This window comes from Urocitellus parryii, chromosome 6 (genome assembly GCF_045843805.1).
Source record: "Urocitellus parryii isolate mUroPar1 chromosome 6, mUroPar1.hap1, whole genome shotgun sequence".
Lineage (NCBI taxonomy): Eukaryota > Metazoa > Chordata > Mammalia > Rodentia > Sciuridae > Urocitellus > Urocitellus parryii.
Window position 1 is genome coordinate 61861929 of NC_135536.1, and position 12192 is coordinate 61874120.

The 12192-nt window shown below is 39.4% G+C and overlaps 1 protein-coding gene across 1 annotated transcript in view; it reads left to right on the plus strand.

Moving 5' to 3' along the window:
* Window positions 1-6414: 6414 nt before the first annotated feature.
* Window positions 6415-12192, plus strand: part of Gng2 (G protein subunit gamma 2) — a 109100-nt gene continuing 103322 nt past the window's right edge. Inside the window, exon 1 of the mRNA XM_026391089.2 lies at window positions 6415-6569. The gene's annotated coding sequence lies outside the window, so the exon portion shown is untranslated. The remainder of the gene's footprint in view (window positions 6570-12192) is intronic.

The window sequence follows — 12192 nt, forward strand, 5'->3', positions numbered from 1 at the left end:
TCCTCTTCTCATTTTCTGACTCCTAAAGATATTTTTGGTAATATTTTAAGTACTCTTGGTTGGTTGCTTGCTAATTCTCTTAGAATTTTATCTGATTTTATAAAAATGAGTGTTCAGTATTTTCAAAATGATCAATAATACCTGACTTTCTTCCATGGGGCTTAATTGCTTAGATTCAGCTAAATATAATTAATGCATGTTGATCTCATGCAAAGTGTCCAGTCCAGAGCACGGTGTTGAATATGCAGAGATGGGAGACTTGGTCCAGGAAGACAAGGACTCAGCAAGGGCTAAGTCCAGTTATTAAACTCTAGGGGGCACTGCTAGAGGAGATACATTCACCAGCCCACACTTACCCGGCAATCCCCTTGGATTCCTATGGTTCTGTTTCTGAAATTCTAAAACATAGGTGAAAAACAAATCAGGGGAGGGTCAGGAATCAAGGTCATAAGTAAATCTATGAAAATCGATTACCCTTTCTTTACAGTAGGGAAATCAACAAAGGCACAAAGATAAAATGCCTTCAAACATTTCCTTTAATTCCCTAGCCTCTTGTGCCAACCTATTTACTGTCAAAATAGATCACCCTGTCTAGTCTGCATATTTGGCACGAAAAAAAAAATCAAGTTTTGCCTTTCTGCCTTTCCTGAAAATGATTGGAGTTATTATTGCATAGCTTTTTTTCAAGACGCTTCAAAATGATTTACTTGTGTGATATTAATCGCACTGATTTGTATCCTTTAATTCTGACACTCTTTATAAAGGATTGTTTTTCCAAGGCTCTGCTAGTGCACAATGTTCTCTAACCTCTGCCACACTTTGTTGCTGACTCCCTCTTCTTGATCTTGTTACTCGTTTCCTGTTGTCCCTGAATTTCTATATTGATCTTCAGAGACTTTTTAGAGGGGACAAGTTTCAGTTCACAGAATTACTGTTTCTGTTTTTATGATGCATTTGCTTTAAATGTTTTCAGCTGATTCTACTCAGTAGACCTGCTCCCATTTCTGCTGGTAGATAGAAGGTTGGGGACATTTCCCACTTAGGGGAAGTCTAGAACTTTAGACACATGGCAGGAAGCCCACAGGTGGGGAGAATCTACCCCCTTGGATCCTCATTCATGCCTCAATGGCTCTCTTATATTTGCAACTTAGGTTCTGCCTGCCTGCCCCTCTGCTGCCTTTTGTCTTATTATGTCCCTCTAAGTCCAGTGCCCTTTTCAGCAAGACCTCACACTTCATACTCAGCTCTCCTCCAACCAACTTCCATCAACCCATGGACTCCTCACTCATTCCTTCCTTTCTCAACTACACTTGTAATTATTTTCCCCTGAGATGTTAGAAAAGCAAGTTTCTTGAGCTCCTTTATCACTGATACCCTCCCTAGGGTTGAAAGTATGCAATACACATACACACATGTGTGACATTCAGGCAAAAGCAGAGAAGAGCCTGGGGGCTCCACAGTCTTCCACTTAGCCCCCTAAGCCCTAATGGATAGGAGAACTCCTGGTTCTAACACTCTTTCTGGAGGAAGAGTTGGCCCTCATTCCTCACACTCCTTGTCCTACCAACTTTTGTAGGACAGAAGCAGAGAATGACGTTTTTCATTAGTAAAGGCCAGCAACTCACTCTCAAGAAAGATTAGCTTGGCCCCAACCCTCACTCTCTTTAAACCAAATATTATTCAGTCTTCTTGGCTCCTGACAGCTGGGGCAGGCTCAGATGTCTAGAGGAGAGACAATCCAGAGACACATATCAAGGCAATGATGCCTTTTTTTAACTCTTGAGAGGGGCTTCTACTCCCTTTAGCTGATGCAAGAAAATGCCTGCAAGTCTTTTTTTTTTTTTTTTGGTGTGTGTGTGTGTGTGTATGATAAAATAACAATTTAATAATTAATTTATTAATTCTTCATTAATATGGTATAGCAATCAAGCAAGTCATTAAGTGTATCATTAATGTATATGAGTGAACAAGATTTATTAGCATATGAACTCTTATTCCCATTTCCATCTTACTTCCTTACCACCATACATGCACAGAAGGAATGGGTTTACTGGCACCATTTATGGTTCTTTTCTGAGACAACAGAATGAAAAAGGGAGAGAAAGACCACGATTGAGATGTGGAAGGAAGAGTGGGAGGGGATCACATAGACAAGGCAAGTCAATCAAAAGAGTAAAAAACTAGCTGGGCATAGCTGGGGGAGAGAGAGAAAAGGGGTGGAGAGGGTGAAGATGAGAACAGTATTGCCAAAAGATTAGAGAGAGAAGATGAGTTTGGCATAAGAGGGGTTCTGGGACAGCTGTGAGGTGACAAAGATTGGAGAGTACAGAGCAGATGTGAAAAGAAGTATTTCTGGCTTATAAATTGGCCTCTTTAAATTTCCTCCATAGATGCAAGGAAAGACTAGCTTTTTTATTTTTTTATTTCTTTTAAAGCTTTTTTTTTTAAAAAAATTACCTTTCTGTTGTGAGATTGTGCTTATTTGTAAGCAATTTGATGCAGAAATGCAGCCAGAAATTGCCCTAGAATTATGTAGGGTTGCCCAAATAACAAATATTCAGAATTGGGCATGCATGTGGCATAGTTTTCTGTAGGCCATTTGCAAAAAAAAAAAAAAAAAAAATAGAGGGATTATTGTTTCTTATCCCATGACCAACTTCTCATTTTAGACTTCCTTTTTTTCCTGTTCCCTAGGCACCCAAAGAAATACAAAAGCACTTTTGGAATTTCTGCCAATTATGTCTTTTCAATATATAAACATCTGTGAACTATTATGTCAGGTAGGCACACACAGCAAAGGTGAACAACACATGGCCCTTACTTCCAGGGGATCAAATACTAAAGGGTGAGATGGAACTATATCAAATCATTAAAACAATTGGTGCTGAAATGGAGGGAGAGTCAAGTAAGTCACCATGTGCTTACAGAGGTCAAAACTGGCTCTGCTTACAGGTCAGGGAAAGCTTCTGAGAAAAGCTGAGTCTTGAAGGATAGTAGGGGTTACCAGCAGACACCAAGGAGGAACAAGAATAGCATGTGTTAAGGTGCAGAGGAGAAAGGAACATGGGTCTTACCGGACCCTGCTGTGAAGATGGACATGGGGTGGCAGCAGTCAGTGAGGCTGGTGTATAGACAGGTGACACATGGAAGGCTCTGCATACCAGGCAAAGAATTGAGGCTTGCATATCAGGAGCAATGGGGATGGAGAAAGGGAAGACTTATAACAGGGCAGTGATGTGACCAAGCTTCATTTTTAGGAGTGTACTTTTGGTGGGAATGGCTTGGAAGAGAGACTGGAGGTAGGAGGGAGGTGGGGAGTGTCACAGTCATGCAGGGAAACCCAAAGCATTCTGGAATAAAGACAGTGGTGAGGGGAAGAAAAGAGGGAGTTTGGGCCAAGAGATAATTTGGAGGTGCTAATAAAAGGTTGAGGAATCACACTGGGATAACAAAGATGAAAGGTTCTGAGATTATTCACATATTACTGCTGTGGGCAACTGGTGTATAGGCTTCATAAAGTAGAAAATATAGAAAGAGGAATAGACTTTGGATGAAGATGATGTTTAAGACTTAAGGAATAGAAATGTAAGAGCTCCAAAGAACATCCAGCCAGCATTCTCAACAATACAGGCAGGACACAGGCCAAAATGATGTTCTCTTCTTACCAACATCCTCCTCTATTGGGTAGATGCAAGAAATGCAACAGCTATTAATGCCTGCAAATAGAGGCACTGATGAATGCTAGAATTTATACAGGCTTTTGTCTCTGGGTTCATGTCTAGTAATTGAAGGCATGAACTTTAAATATTTTTTTAAGAGAGAGAGAGACACAGAGAGAGAGAGACAAAGAGAGAATTTTTAAAAATATTTATTTCTTAGTTTTTGGCGGACACAACATCTTTGTTTGTATGTGGTGCTGAGGACTGAACCCGGGCCGCACGCATGCCAGGCGAGCGCGCTACCGCTGAGCCACATCCCCAGCCCATGAACTTTCAATGGTAAGATGAAATTCTTTTTTTTTTCTAAAAGAAATGAACATTTTTTCAAACTTAGTACTTACCATGTTTGTGTTAAGAGCTATCAACTGGATTAATCGTCTCTCCTGGCCTGTCTAGACCCCCACACTTTACCTTTCTTTCCTGAAAAAGAGAGTGTTAGAACCAGTTGAAAGCAAAGAGGACAACCAAGGAAGAGAAAAATTTTAAAATCTACTTTTGAGTTTTGAAGAGAATTTGGTTGGCACCTCCTGGTGATGGCCAGATTAACCTACTGTGAGGTTTATGGCCAGAGCTGAAAGAATGATTAGAAGGCAACAAGCTAAATTTCTAGCAATTTTATTGTTCAAAAGAAAAGCTTTCCTTTATAGGTTTAAATATCAAGTACCTACCACTTTCTGATGTGGGGTAGAGGGACAGAAGAAAGAAAGGATGTGACAATTATTTTTTTTAAAAAATCTGTTTGAGTCCAAAGTTAATACCAGAATCCACAGATCTGAAGTTACCCTAAGACATATTTTTATAATCTTTCTAACCATTAACAACATGCTTTTCTTTTTTAAAAAACTTGGCATCATGTATATTGAAATTTAAATTTTGGCACCTGGATTCCTGATTTGGTAGTAACTCACATTACATTGGATCTTTGAGCCATCCTCTTCTAATACTATAATTCTATTTGTTGATGGTTCAAAGGTGTTCCTCAGCTTTAATCTTAAAAATCTATTTTGTGATTTTTATATGTCAGTGAGTTCACAGCAGGGTCCTGTTGAACGAAAATTTTCCAGGAAACAATAAGCAAACTCTGTTCATAGAACATCCAATCAAAACAAAGGGCATCATAGGACTGTCTCAGAACATTTCATAGAAATAAAATTCTGTACCTACCAAGATAATCTACTCTGGTCCCCAAGGTGTGTTAGGAAGACTCACTTGGTGGGTTATCCTGCATCAACACTACATTTCTAATATTTTCTGTAGGTTTATTTGCTAGAGAGTTAAGGCAAGACTGAATTTAAAAAGGTAGAGTTGGGAATTACTCTATTGCCCAGAAGTTTAGCTTTCCAGGCACTGATTCCAAGTAGGGGTCTCTTAACAGCATTGCCTGATCTCTAAAACAATCCTGTGTTTAATCTGTAGCTTCCCCAAAGCACACTGTTAGTACTTGCGGAGGATGACTCACAAGTTGAATACCAAGAGTACATTAGGGATAAACGGTAAATATACTAACTGTAGGGATTTGAAAACCAACCATTATCCTGGTTTGGTTACTGACAGCCCAGGTTACTTGCCACCTCAGAACTCCAATATCCTCTAAAAATAATAAGAGCTAATATTTGTTGGATACTTCTTATGTTCCTGGAGCTATTATTAGCATCTTGTGTTTGGTCTTATTTAATCCCCAGATTTCCACTGTGGGTTATGACTACAATCATCTCCATCTTGCAGATGAGGAAATTGAGGTGCACAGAAGTTAAAGGATTTGCTCAAGTTCATACAGTCAGGAATGGCAGCTTGGATTGAAACTCTGGCAGACCGGCTGCCCTCACTCTCTACCCTTATCCATGACACTACCTGAAATGAAGGGACTGAGGGCCATGAGGGTCCTCTCCGCCCTACCAGTGTGAGTCTAGGTAGAGGTGGGGGCCAGGGTTCTATTGCTGGGCTGGGAATCCATAGCATGGGGTACCACCTCAATCCTCTAAGAAAGCCTTTAGAGAATATGTGTTCACATTAGGTCTACAGGCAGCACCACAGGACTTGGTTTAGCTATTACGCTCCACAAGAAGGCTTACCATTTCTTTCTGAGCATGTGAGTTAAGTAAAATCTCAGTGGTGGTGAGACCTTGGAGAAATGAAGTGTCTGGAAGGTTGGCCACAGAGGAAAATGCTGAATCAAGAAACTGCCAGCTCCCAGCTGGCGAAGATAGGAACCATTGTAAATCAGGGAACAGTTTAGACTGGTGCTGGATATCAGGGCCAGAGCCTGGGCAGGGGCTGTTGACCCAATAAAAATAGCAGCAGCAGCAGCAGCAGCAAGAAGATAAGAAGCCAAGTTCGGGCTCAGAAAGCAGCTTAGATGACAAAGAGGGGGCTGCTTGGGTCAGTCTGTGGAAGCAGTTAGGTGAGGAATGAGGAATGAAAAGGGGAAGGAAGGTACAAATAGCACCAGAGGGACAAAGGGGTCCCCAGGATTACAGTAAAATTACTGTCAGTAGCCCAGAGCAGGCAAAAACCACTAGAGTAAGTCCTGAAACGGAATAAGAGAGAAGCAAAGAAAAAGCTGCTAACAGCTACCAAAAAGAGGAGGAAGTGGGAGATGCACTGCTTCCTGTACGAAGAACGATGATTGAAGACAAAGCTGGGTGGGGACTAGTCCCTGGGCTGCAGCCGCAGCTGCTACACATACACACGACGCTGCTGCTGCTGCCGCCGCCGCCGCCGCGCTCTGTGGGCAACTCCTACTACTGCTGGGCTGGGCTGGGCTGGGCGGGCCGCCGCGGAGCTCGCCTACACAGATCAGCTCCGGAGAAGGGAAAGCCACTCTCCTCTGACCGAGCCTCCGGAGCCAAGGTAAAGGAGACCTTTTTCCATGTTGCTCCTTTTTAATTGAGGAAAGTGACCATTTATGCCTGTGGATTTTAGGGCAGATTTCTAAGGGAAGCTGAGAGCATTGCTTCTCGATTAGGGGATGATCAGTCTTGGTCTTTTAAAAGGGCTTTTAAGAATGATGGTCAAATTTGTGACACATTTTCTTTAAACAACAACAACAACAAAAAAATCATCCTCTAGTGCTTACCTTGGGTGACTCGCCAGAAAAAAACGCGCTAAATGTAAGGAGCGGTTTGCATAGTTCTCTTGAAAGGAAAACAGGGCTGAGTTGAAATCAACCCGGGGCTATGAAGCTGTGGTTTGGTCATCAGTGTTGCAGTCCTCTTGTTTAGGGGTGTAAGTGGTGGGAAAAATGTTAATCTGCATTCTCTTTCTTACATATTGCACGGGGCTGTCTTCTGCTTTGCAATGTAATGGCTGTGATTTGGCTTTTGGGGGGGTTAGATCCTTCTGTACTAAGAATTTGCCAACAAAGGCTCGAATTGCGTAGGTGAGGGGCAGTATTTACCATTAAAAAAAAAAAAAAAAAAAAACGGTGTCTTCCTCCCTCAGCTCTGTGCGGCTGCTTTCAGGGTAACCTCAGGAACAGCTTCCATTTGCCAGTAGGTCTTATCCTAAAGTTGCATCCTTATTCAAAGAAGCAGGCGGGTCTGGGGACCGTAACTTGTCCAGAATCGAATACTGGCGTACATATGGATTTTATGTTTATATGGATTTTATTCATCTCTAGGTCATGTTAACCTCAGTCAGGGACAAAATATAAAAGTGAGCTGGGTTATTTCCTTACCTGTATAGACTGTTAATAGACTGAAGTAGTACAAGCAGGAGATCATTTTTATTCTTTAATTTTCCTGGGCAATGGATGCTATTAATGAGAGCTTAGGGCTGTGACTTGTTCATATTTATGAATGATATGTAAAAGTGCAATAAATAGGTCTAACGGACTAGAACTGAGACTGTGAGGTTCCTTTGCAGGATATGTAGGAGAAACAGTTTTAATACCCTAGTGTAACATGATTTTTTTTAAAAAATCAAGCTTTGTTTCTTCAACAAAGTGGGTTTAAGCAATTGATGGTCATTGATAAAAGGGTTTTTCTTGGTTTTATTTTTTACAATTAAGGGTGATAATTTTTCAAAGGAAAGGAAGAACTGCTTATAGTAGAGTAAAAATAATAAAAAGGACATGCTTTAACACTCACAATTTTTTAAAATACAAGTTTTTCATAACCAGATATACCAATTGAGAATGTATATGCCTCCTCCTGGTTCACCATTGCCAATTGTAAATAGCTAAAGGATTTTTTGTTTTGTTTTGTTGTTTTTTGCCATCTTCATGAAATTGATTTGGCCTCTCAGAATTTGTGGAGTAGAAACACAGTTTCAGAGATAGGAAGCTTTTTTTGGTACTAAAGAAAAAATGTCTATTTTTCTGAGGCCACTTCTCATTAAGAGACAAAGTATTGCTGGTGTGGAAACCATGAAGCTCATCTGAGGATTCAATGAATCAAAGCTACAGGCAAAACAAGTCATGTCAGGATTCCACAGTTCTACTTCCAGTTTACATCCTAAAGTCAAATATGTAAGATAATCTTCCTAGATAGAATGCCTAGTGTAGATCTTACAGTCCTATAATCAAGCTGTAGTCATTAAATGAAATAGAAAGTTGGGAATCTGAGCTGCATGAATGAGGGCAGGGCTTACCCTCTGGTATTGATCCATCTACAAGCTGTAGTCGGCAGATAATGCCAACACCCTGCTTTGTTTGGGAATGTATAGAAAATGCGTGTTACTCCTCTGTGAGTGTTTCATCCAACAGTAAGAAAATGAAACCCTGGCCAACAGACATAGTGGAGTCAAGAGCCCCCTTCTCTTCTGAAAACAACTAAGAGCTGCCTGTTTTCCTCACAGCACAAAACATTTCCATAATTGTTAAATTCCAGCTTGAAGCAGAACGTTAGTAACAGCAGATCAGTAATTAGGATGGTGAGATGTTTAGGAAAAATATGAATATTCTCCTACGCTGCAAAATGAAAACTATTTCCACTTATTCTGGCCATATGGGATATTGAAGATACATTGCTTTTGCTCAGGGTATTCAGTGGCTTTTGAGGGAGTCAACCAACATTGAAATTTTAATTGTATGCTTCCTCCCCACCCCCGCCATATGGCCAATGGCTGAATGGAAATGTGACTCCATTATTTCATGACCAGCCCTGGGCCTCATATGGTGGGCATGTAGTGAATGTGTTTGGTTGACTGGCTTTTTTAGCCTATTTCAGAAGACAGGCCCAACTTTTAAGTCTAAAAGCTCTATAGTCAAAGCAGAAAGCCTGTTCACAAAAGATTACTGTGGGTAGAAGAAAAGAACACAAAGGAATAAAAAGAACACAGGCTTTGGAGTCGGGCAGATCTGCCTTTGAATCCTACCATGCTCTTACTACTTGACCCAGTACATTAATTTATGAACCTTAATTTTTTCATTGTAAAGAAGGATTAGCAGCACATAACCAGGCTTTTTGTTTGGTTTGTTTTTGCTTTTATGTGTATGATAAATGAGTGTATGGTACACCGAAGATACTCAAGTATTATTTTTCTTCCTTGGAGGCATAAGAAAAAGTTTACATGCTCTTCATCTTTGTCACTGCCTCCAAAGGTGGAGAAGACTTTTTTTTAATTTTGAAAAATATTCATAATATAAAATATCCCATTTTAACCATTCTTGGGTGGATTGTTCTGTAATTTTAAGTATAGTCACATTGCTGTGCTATTCACCACCATCCACCCATGGAACATCTTTTAATTTTGCAAAATGGAAACTCTGTACCTATTGAACAATGACTCCCAGACCCTAGCAATCATCTTTATTCCACTGTCTCTGTAAATTTGACTAAGTACCTCATATAAATGGAATTATACAATATTTTTCTTTTCCTAAGAAAAATATTGTATAATTTTTTTATTGTCTTTGATGTTCGTCCATGTTGTCACATGTGTCAGAATTGCCTTCTTTTTTAAAGCTAAATAATATTAAATTGTGTGTATATACCACCTGCTATTTATCCATTCATCTTTCAGTGGATACTTGGACCACTTTTTGATTATTATGAATTATGATACTACAAATACAGGTCTGCAAGTATCTGTTAGAGTCCTTCTTTAACTTTGCAGACTTATGGGACTTTAGTAATTCTTTTTAATTTTTTGAAGAACTGCCATACTGTTTTCCACAGTAGCTACACCATTTTACATTCCTACTAGGGTTACAGTTTTTCCACACCCATACCAACATTTGTTATTTTATTTATGATTTTCTGGTTTTTGTTAGTTTTTGATAATAGACATCCTAATACATAGGAAGTGGAATCTCATTGTCCTTTGGATTTGCATTTGCATTTTCTTAATGATTAGTGCTGTTGAGTACCTTTTCATGGACAGACTGGCTACATATCTATCAAGCAAAGTATCTATTCAAATCCTTTACTGATTTTTCACTGGATTATTTTTGAGGCAACATTTAAAAATTTCTTAACATTATGTCATAATATTTGCATTTAATCTCCTGCATACAAGTCTTATTCCTGCCCAAATATAATACTTCTCTCAAAAGTAACTTTTAAAATCAAAAGAAAAAGTAAGAAAATATTCATAGCTTCTGTGAACTGGTAATGTCAAGAACCTGACAGTGAAATTCCTTATTGTTGGCAGTCACACATACCAGTGACCCTGCTGGTCAAGTCGTAGGCCAGGCTACTCTCAAGGAGACACTGGAGGGAGGCTGATTCAGTCTTTCTGGTCCCTACTCATTAATGAAGCTACTGGGGATAAGAAAAATGTCCAACAGGTATCAGAATCAGAAAAAGAGAAGAAACTGAAGTATTGAATTGTTTTCAAATCCTTTATGATGGGGAGCACTAGTCTCTGCCACAGGCTACAGAAGTGAGACAGTACAATGAGTTTCCGAGACAACAAGTTTCTACCCATGAAATATGATTCCAATCCAAATTTCACTTTTAGAAATAAAGAACATTTCTGTTTCATTTTCCACTACAGATATCACTCCTAATCCTGAAACCAGTGAGGCAGGATGCAGATATGACTAAGGAAAGCTGAGTGAAAAGACTAGGGAGGACCCTTGAATAGTTCCAATATCTGAGCCTCACAGTGTGGGTGCAGACATTGATTGACCTTAAAGGGTTTGAAGTGCTCCTAAGTGACTGTCTATTAACTTTATGCATGGGCAGGTGTGTGCGTGGGGTTGGGGACTTGCAGATAATGATCCTCAATTTTATTTAATTTGAAAATCTCTGTTCTATAATTACTGGGAGAGCCCATGTGCCTAGCTTTACTAGAGTAGGTGGATAAGAGAGTTATAGAACTATATTGAGATTCTGCCCCTAAAGTGATAGATATGTTAATTAGCCTGGTTTGATCATTTCGTGTATGTGCTCAATCATGAATGGAAATATCATATAGTAACCATAAATATGCAAAATTATTATTTTTCAATTAAAACCTAAAAAAATAAATAAATAAGACTTAGTCCCTGGCTTTGGAAATGGTCGAATGGCAGGAACTGAAAGTGGCCTGGCATGACCTAGCTTTTATCAACCCCATCATGATGGATAATGAAATAGGCCTGGAATTGAAAGTTGTACAGTTGATTAATCCATCATCTCCCAATTCAAACTCCATTTTTCTTCCTGCCATATTAGGGCAAATGGATAGAGAAAAATCTTTATTCTCTGTCACTCTTAAAATTATTTGTAAGACTAAATTATTTTGTTCAGAAAAGGGGGGTAATATTTAAATTTAAATGCCTTATATAAATATGCAACTTTTGTGTCCAAATTTGTTGTAGTATAAGGAAGGTACTGCAGAATAGAGATTTGATTTTTCAGATAAAAGTATGAGAGGTCTCCTGAAAGCTCTTTATGTTAAAATAAAAAAAAAAAAGTTGTGTTTAATGAGAATCAGTGTGTTCAGACAAGCTCTAGAGTGCTCAATCATCAAATTTTAGTGCTAACGTTTTTCTTAGAAGTGGTACCACTGTCTACTGAGGTTTGAGATAAGGCAGGACCAGCTCTTTTATCTCCTGGCAAATAGCTGTAAATAGTCGAGCTCTTAATAGAAAGACTGTGAAAGAGCAGTCTTTGGACTTCTTTTCCGTGGCCTCCCTTCCCCGCAACATGCCTGGTTGGTGGGGCCAGCCATCCCCCTGATCTCCCGGTGCCATAGGTAATAGAGAAGGGCTGGAAGCTGGGTAGGTTGGTTTCACTCTGGATTCATTGTTATGTCAGCAGGATCATTCCTGTTCCTTGAAAATCCTTTCCTACTTTCTTTTGTATTTCACTTTTCACTCTCCTCTGCACATTTTCAATGAAAACCATTCAGTCCAGGTCGCTACTCCCTTTATTCATTATTGGTGACCTCATCTTCTGATAAGGTATAAATTTCAGACTTTCTTAATCTCCTTCCTGTCTTGTCACTTCAAAATTTCTCTGTCTTCATATATCTTAGTTCATTCAGACAGCTCTAACAAATTACCTGGCTAATTTATAAAGAATAGAAATTTATTTCTAACAGT